The following is an 8,736-nucleotide window of genomic DNA, read 5'->3' as shown; positions in this document are numbered from 1 at the left end:
TTCAGGTCTGTGGCCCTCTGTACCTCCCTGATCATCTCTTGATTGTCACAGGTGTGTTTTCTGCTGGCAACAATTTTGTCAGGGATGTATTTGATTGTTTCCCTAGCAAAACAAAAAACAAACAAACAAACAAACAAACAAAAAGCCCTAAATGTTATTTCTGAAGATATTGTGAAATTATTGAGATTTCCCTGTGGAAATTTGAGAAGTTGGCCTTAATTGACACCAGCAAAATGTTTGGCACTGGGGACTTGCAACTTCGGCTAGGAGCAGATGAAAAGCTTGTCTCTGCTGTGAGAATTTCGTATTTGGTGAATGGTCCAATTCATACATAAAGTCAGAAGCTGGAATTCCAGGGGGGGATGTTTCCATCTTAGGTTCTAGTTGACTCTTTTTTCCCCCTGCCTGGAGATGATTGAGTGTGAAACTTTTGGTATATAAGGGGAAAAAACATGGTGAGTCTTTCTAATGCTGTTTCTCTGAGGAGAAAGTTAAAAGCATCATGCACGCATTTAAATGCTACAGCACTTTATGAAGTAGGGCATTTGTGAGCATTAATTATTACCAAGGCTAATTAGACACCATTGGGTCAACCGTAAATCAAGTTCAGAAGCTTTTCTGTTCACCAGGGAAACAAATCTTCAGTAAAAGAAAATGTTTGGGGATTTGAAGAATGTATGGGGCCACTGCTCTATCCAGAGTCAACTAGAGCAATTCTACTTTGGTAGGTATTCAATATTGGAGTTCCATTTAAGACTTAGCTTTGTTTTTTAAATGTTTATTTATTTATTTTGAGAGAGAGAGAAAGCTCACAAACAGGGGAGGGACAGACAGAGGGAGAGAGAACTCAAGCAGGCATGCTGTCGGCATAGAGCTCAACACAAGGCTTGATCCCACAAACCATGAGATCATGACCTGAGCCGAAAGCATGAGTTGGATGCTGGACCAAATGAGCCACCCAGGCGCCCGTAAGACCTAACTTTAAAAGGGGTTCTACTGGGGCGCCTGGGTGGCTTAGTAGGTTAAGCGTCCGACTTTCGCTTAGGTCATGATCTCGCGGTTTGTGGGTTCGAGCCCCGCGTCGGGCTCTGTGCTGACTGCTAGCTCAGAGCCTGGAGCCTGTTTCAGTCTGTGACTCCGTCTCTCTCTGACCCTCCCCTGCTCACACTGTCTCTCTCTCTCTCTCCTAGAAATAAATAAAAAACATTAAAAAAAAAAATTTAAAAGGGGTTCTACTTAAACATGTTTAGTAGAACAATTATCTATAGTATTGATTCTATCTTCCCCCAGATTTTGTATTACCTTGTTTCTCTTTTCAAGGACACACGCTCATTTTGAAAATATACATTAAACATACTCCTGCCCATTGTTACTCTGTAATACCCAGCCCTTTTAGCCAGTTCATAGGGCTGGGGAAGCGTGGCCAAGATCAGACCGGGGGAGGGTGAAGCACACGGACCCTAGTAATTGGGTCGGCAGGAAAGTGGGCTCTAGGTACCAAGAGAAGGGCCAAGCTTTGAGCCAACAAAGAGCAGAAAGTCCCCTTAAAAGAAGATCACCGTCACCTGATGGCTTTATTCACTGCTAAATTAGCAAGACATGACTGTATGGAACCATATATGCCAAAGAGCTTTGACCTCCTCAAAATTGTAACCTTTGGCAAGCCCTCATTTATTCCCAGATGCAGCCAGTTCTTTTTACGAAAGTGCCTTCAGCACCCACGCCACTAAAACGATCCTTACGGGGGAGTACAGCACAGCTCTCTGATGATACAAACTGGATTTGCAGGGACCCACCAGAAATCACAGAGTGTCAAATTCGGCAGATGAGGTGGTTGTTAGCCCGGGTAATGACATTTTAAGTAAAAATATATAAATACCAATTTCCCCTCTGGGGTTTATTAACTGCTTCTGAAGAACTTATATTAAAAAAAAAAAAATAGTTCTTTCTCTCAGTCACTGCTTATTGATTCTCAAGGCAAGGAATTTCTCCTCAGTTACTACCTCTTAGTATTCTCAATGAACAACACTTTGCCTCTTAGCTAAGGTTATCCACTCCTTTGGAGCAACTTTTCCATGCCAGTCCCTCAAGTGAAAACCCACCAGCTGTTTGAGGCTTCTCAAACCTTTTTTTAAGCTGCCATATTTCAAATTCAGGCTCTAGAAATTCCGCTTGCATTCCGTATATTTGGGAGGTTGACCACAGTCTGCAGTTACTCTGAGCTATTTTTAGAGCATAAGCTATGCCAGCACATTATTTACATTGGTCAAATTAGATGGCTCCTTGCCAGTGGCCCCTTTCCCTCCTGAAATGCTGACAGCACCTTCATTCTCTTGCTCCTAGAAGCCCTAGGCTTCTCAGGGCACACGTGCCGTATAATTGCAAAAGAACACTAAGTATCTCAAGCATCTGCTTACATAATCCATTCCTTTTTCTCAGAAAGAGCCATAGATACAAGCTGAATTTTTTTTTCCATCCTCCTCCACCCCCCGTCCATGATAGTAATCATGTCGCCAGCCTCCTGGGGCATCAAGAGTGGGTGCTGCTAATCAAAACACAGAGCGAATTCTGGGAAATCAACTAGGATGTCGAATACACCACCATTCCCTTTGTTCCCATAGGAAACATGATGGTTTGCTTAAATTTTCTTGTTTGTAAAATTTGCTGGCGAGACATGGGCCTGCTTGAAACATTGGGAGGGAGACAGCATTTCCAACCCTGTGGGATGAAATGAGATGAAAATTGCGAAGGCACGATGCGTACGGAGCAGCGAAATGGCTCTGTAATATTTTCTAGCTGACCAAGTGTTTTAAATATCAAACTGGGAATGTTACCCAAAGTTTCAACACATTTCAACATATTATACACTACATGCCACGATTAGTCAGTTCGGAACAGCTTGAAAAATTGCACAAAGTTCAGTGGGTGACCCAGTCACGTGAGGGTAATAACATCCTCACTCTTTTATGCGAGAACCTTATTGCACTTTGTAAATCTGACTTTGTTAATCGTCACAGTTTCATTGCCTGGTTGACACATTTGCTGGTGTTTCAGATCTCTCTCTCTGTCTCTCTCTTTTTTCTTAGGTAAGGGTGCAAGACCAAGTCCCCTGCATTTCAGAAAATGGATGCAGTCCTTGACTTTTGCCCATTCTAATATGATCATTAAGTAACCCTGGAGGAAAATGGAACACTTTGAACAAGCGATGTGAAGCAGATGTAGCTTCAGAAGAAACATTTTAAAATGTGCATTGGATATGACGTCTTTTCACATCTCAGAAATTGCCAGCACAGTGAATTGTTTAAAATATATGAAGTGAGATTTAGCAGCTGGGGAACACTTGTTTATCTACATCGTGGTGTTAAATCCCAATAAATGTTTTGAACAATGAACTGATATGTTACATTACCAAATAACTCTATCTATTAAATGAATGTTGTTAGATCTCACAGCCCAGCTGAGTTTTGTAATATCGAAGGATTATGGGCCACGTGTTAATCTGGGATAACATACAATCGCATAATTGTTATAGCAGTATTTCAAAAGTTGTTAATTTTAGTGTGTAACTTTATTTTATACATTACGGTGAGATATGTCCTAAGCAGAGCCAGTCAGAGAGCCTTGGGCTATGGATTAGAAATACTTTCTCGGGTCAAAATATATCAACCGAGGGGAAAGAATCAGAAGACCTAGTTGGCATTTTGCAATCCAAACTACCTGCTTGACCAGATGTCTGTTTTTTATTCTGTTGTGTTAGCTTGGTATAAGTCAAGTCTAGCATGGTGTCTTGGTCTACCAGACACCATAAAAGCATCTGATACTGCTAAATTAACTCACTTCAGTTTCTCCACGGGCCCTCATGTGTTGGCAAAGGTTGATCTTGCCGGTCTTATTTTCCAAGGCTCTTACAGGAAGATTATGAAAGTCTCCTCCTCTGGGGCCTATTACATGATGTGGGCACTCAACCCTAAAAATTGGTTAAGAAAATAAATACCATGGTAACTAATGTTGACAGCAGGTAGGAAGCTCGGTCACAGAATCTGGTGTGAGAGATATAACTTCTTTAGTTTTCTTATTCCGCGTTCATCTTTTAACCCAAGGAAGTGACAGGAGGCTGATAGAGTATCAAAGGGGTATGGGTGGGCATGTCCAGTTATGGCCACCATCTTTCCACATTGGCATCTGCTGAGTCCTTCCTAACTGCTGCTCTCTCTTGGTGACCAGTCAGTAGAGCTCTCTCTCTCCATGTCCTGTGGCTCTCTTCATGGTTTTCATACCGCCCAGGAATCATTTTGTGGCTTCAAAAGCACTTAGGAAATAGAATACTTGTGAGGCTAAATCCCCATCTGCCTAGAAATTTCATGCTGTTATTTCTTTCCTTCTGGGAACATTATGGGGAAACAGATAATCGGTGTCCCCTGCTCCTGGATCCCACAAACTTAACTGGGGATTGATTCCTACCCAAGAGAGGATTGGGGGAGACCACAGGGGAAAGTCGGGGTCTTTATTCTGAGCCCTTCAGATTTCTGCCTCCTTATTGGACTCTTTTGGCCTCCAGGAAACCCTCTTCTCTTCTGTCCGTGGGGGTATTGTCTAGTTACTCATGAGTTCTCTTCCTTTATCTCTGTCCACACCATTACTGACCTTTCTTCCTTACCTTATCTGAGATTTTGAAGGGAAAGGCAAATTGACGGTAGAGAAGGAAATTCTGAAGAAAAACATTGCTGAAGAGTTCAAAACATTAAGCTATTACACATTTATGGATCACTGGTGAGCCGGGGACTATGTCGTGTGCAAATATTTTATTCCATTTTCACCATTTACAAAGCAGATATCTTTATGTGTATATGCATGTGCATGTTAATGTGTGTGTGTATGTGTTTGTATCTATATATATATTTGGAAATCTAAACTCAGAGAGGTTAAGTACCTTGTCCGAAAACCAGTCAGCAGAAAAAATGAGATGTGAAGCAGGCATTTCTGATTCCAGAGCCCAGAATCTGTGCTCTAAAATAGTGGAATCCTGGGGCACCCGGGTGGCTCATTCGGTTAAGTGTCCAACTTCAGCTCACGTCGTGATCTCACGGCTCATGGGTTCAAGCCCCACATTGGGCTTTGTGCTGACAGCTCAGAGCCTGGAGCTGCTTCGGATTCTGTGTCTCCCTCTCTCTGTCCCTCCTTCCTTTCTCCTGCTTGCACTCCATCTCTCTCTCTCTCTCTCCCAAAAATAAATAAAAACATTTAAAATAAATTTAAAATAGTGGATCCCTAGAGATTCTGATGTGACTGGTCAGGAAGCATCCTGGGCACCAGGATTTTTGTTTAAGGTTCCCAAGTGATTCTGTTCAAGCAGGATTGAGGAAAATGACTGTAAACCATGTACCCCATAGACATACAAACATTGTTTTAGATGCATCACACTTTGCTTGCTGCTATTTATCAGAGATGGACCTTTAGATTTCATTCCTTTTTGTCTCAGGAAGGTGAACGGTCATCTGAAAAGAAACTATAGCAGAGGAAGCATATACATCATTGAGATTTTGAGCCACAGTATACCTTCTGTACTTTGTATCTTTCTGTGGCCAAAATGATTCCTAAATGCTCATGGGGTAAGGTGACCCTCTGGTCATCTTGGAGGGCAATGGGAAAGAAAGCCTTTAGAGAGAGTAAATGTTTAGATTTTGATTTAAGCACTTCAAACAGAGAGAGGGGCCGAGGCACAGTGCTCCGGGATGCTGCTTGGAAAATTTGTTTGAAAAAAAAAATCTTTCTTTAGAACATTTGCTGACGGGTGGGGGGGAGTCAGAGGGCTATTTTTACCACTTCCAATGGAACTTATAAATGATCTTCCAAAAGGGCTAATTTCATAGGAGGCTGGAAAAGTCAATAAAGGCCTTAAATAAGTTGAACTTCTTTATTTTTCACTTAAAGGCCATACTCAATTGTAGCCCTTGTTAAAAGTTAAGCCGGGAAACGTCTCTGAGGAGAAATTCAAGCTTTGCTTCCAGCTTGGACTGGTCATGAATGGTGATTATCTGACTGTAATTCAAATCATATGTGCTGCCCTTGTTTTTTGCCCTCCTCCAGATTATTTTTCCCCTTTTAAATCGAGCAAAATAGTCCTTGGCTTAAGGCAGACCTGTTCACATAAAGACATGAAATGAGATGGTGTTCCAAGCTCTCAAGCTACAAACCAGATTTATAAATCTCCAGTGAAGATGAGGCTCCGGGTGACCACATCCCTGATGAGTGCGATCATTCGCTGTTCAGCCTTCCCCCGGTGACTCATGAATGAATACATTTCAAAACATGAAACCCAAATTGTCCGAAAAATACAAATTCGGACAAAGCAGGGTCAAGTGCTTCGTTTGTCGGCTGGTAGCAGGGACTCATTTTATACACAGGTGGCCTAATTATGCGCTTGTCTGTAAACAGTTGAACAGAGAGTGAACAACCAACATGTTTCCAGGAGTATTTCCTAGCACCTTGACGCTGCATGTCACTGTGGACCGTGTGTGTAGATATTTGGTTTTACCGCATGGAGGTTTTCCACGCTGTTTGGCATCTTTTCAGATGGAGCTTTGGGCCAGGCAAGGTAGCAAGGGCTGAGAAGGAGAGCTTGTCATTAATCAAGAGTCACTGCGGGATGGGGAGGGGGTCCGGGGGGTGGTGGAGGTTCTGTGCTGTCACTTACCACCAGTAGTGATCCTGAAAACCTGCAAACAACCTGAGTCTCAGTTTCCTTATCTGTAAAAGGGAAGACAATAATCGTTATCTCACAGGTCAGTGTGTGGTTCAAATAAGGCTAAGGGTAGAATTTGCGGAAAATCATAGAAACACTAACTATTGCTGTTATCAGGGGTCGTTAGGAGGGTGCTGAGAATGAAGAGGAAATAAGACCATGCCTTGAAGAGTAAAGAGTGAGATAAATTCCCCCAGGCTCCTCCCTGGCCCATACAGGTGCACAGCCACCGGCAGACCTGTCAGTGGCTTGACCTTTCCACACTTCCCTTGTCACTTGTCTCAGAGTTTGGTTTTCAAAATTATTCTCATTCGTATGTACCAGATTTCTTTAAAGGACCCTCAGTGTTCTAAAAATTTTAAGATTCTGCTCTAGAAATATGTTTTATCTTGTGTTGCCATAGAGAATTATTTCTGCCCACCTCCCCGCCCACAGCTTGCTCATGAAATTTGAACCAGAGCTTGCCTCTAGCCACGTTTTGTACTCTTCATAACCTGATCAGTCCAAGGACCTACCTCTCCTTCTCCTCAGGCCCATCCTGTCTGTTCTGTGTGTGTAGGTGAGATCTGCTTATTTGGGTGTACGTTCTTGCACACTTGCTCATTGTCCTCACACGTGTATATGATCAAACCAACAGAGCAAGAGTTATAGCAGACCTTTTGGTTATGACCCTGTACTGCGTTTTGTGGTAGAATATAGTAATGTGCAGGGTTATTTTTTAAATTCACCTATGTGGCAACGTATTCGCCTGACAGTCCGTCCCCTTCAGCATGGAATGGCTATCTCTATGGTGATGAAAACTTCATCTGCCTTTCACATATTGGTGTGTAGACATGACCCACCTAAGCCATAGGAGGAATAGAAACCAAAACAGAGACAATAACAAGTGAAAGGATCATCAGGCATAATTCAGGAATGTTCGAGCTGTGGACTTCCGGTTTTCTAGGTATATAGGTTAAAGAATCCAGGTTACGGCCATGGATTTTGGAAATAAGAGGGATAGAAGGAACTGGGGACAGGCAGGTAAAGGGAGACAGAGGTGTAGCCTTCATAGGGCAGCCTTAGAAGCACCCATCCATCCATTCCATGGATAGATCATGCACACTTTGGGTAAGTCTGCCCTCCTTGCCTCTCAGAGGAAAGGGTTCCAAGATCTAGAGTCAGGCTTGGGCTCAGGCTGCTATGGAAAGAGCTAGAACTCCCAGTAAGCTGTGTGTCCAGGAGGGAGTGGGGATGAGAAATGTCCCCAGCTGCTCATGAGCCTAAGCCTCCCCCTTCTGAGTAGGTTCCGGGAAAGGTATGACACTCAGGCTTTCCCTGTATTAAGGACCCAAATGCCTCCTCTCCTTTGGAATCATGATGGAATGAGAAAGTAAGAGTCAACAACAATCAGGTGAAATAAACAAACCCCTCCAGTGTTTCTGGGAGCTTCCATTACTGGGTTCACAGTGTTAATGAAGTCCATCGTGGAGCATAAGGCCGAACTGTTTTTTGTTTTTGTTTTGTTTTGTTTTGTTTGTTTGTTTTTAGGGAGAGAGAGAGAGAGTGAGAGCACAAGCAGGGAATGGTCAGTAGAGAGTCAGATGCGGAGCCCAACATGGGGCTCGATCCTACGACCCAGGGATCATGATCTGTGCCAAAGTCAAGAGTCCAATGCTCAACTGACTGAACCACCCAGGCACCCCCGGGTGGTACTTCTTATGAGGTTTGGAGGACATAGAGAGGCACATGGGTTAAAACAGCTTTTACAGAAAAGTGCTGCCTTAGGAGGCATTTTACCTATTTCAGGTCACTGGGGCACCCTGTAAGACATCAGATTTTTTTTTTCCAGTCTGTTAAGACATGCGCCTGGGTGTGTCCTCAATTCTTTAACTTACCTCTAGAGCAATGCTTGTGTGTAATCTCTAGGATTTTCCAAAATGAATCCCAATGCCCTTTGAATAAGCAGAGACCCGGGCACTCAGCAGAACAAATTTAGCCCTTAATTCCTCTGC

Source organism: Hyaena hyaena, unplaced genomic scaffold, assembly GCF_003009895.1.
Source record: "Hyaena hyaena isolate Hyena2069 unplaced genomic scaffold, ASM300989v1 scaffold_367, whole genome shotgun sequence".
NCBI lineage: Eukaryota > Metazoa > Chordata > Mammalia > Carnivora > Hyaenidae > Hyaena > Hyaena hyaena.
This window is presented reverse-complemented; position numbering follows the sequence as displayed.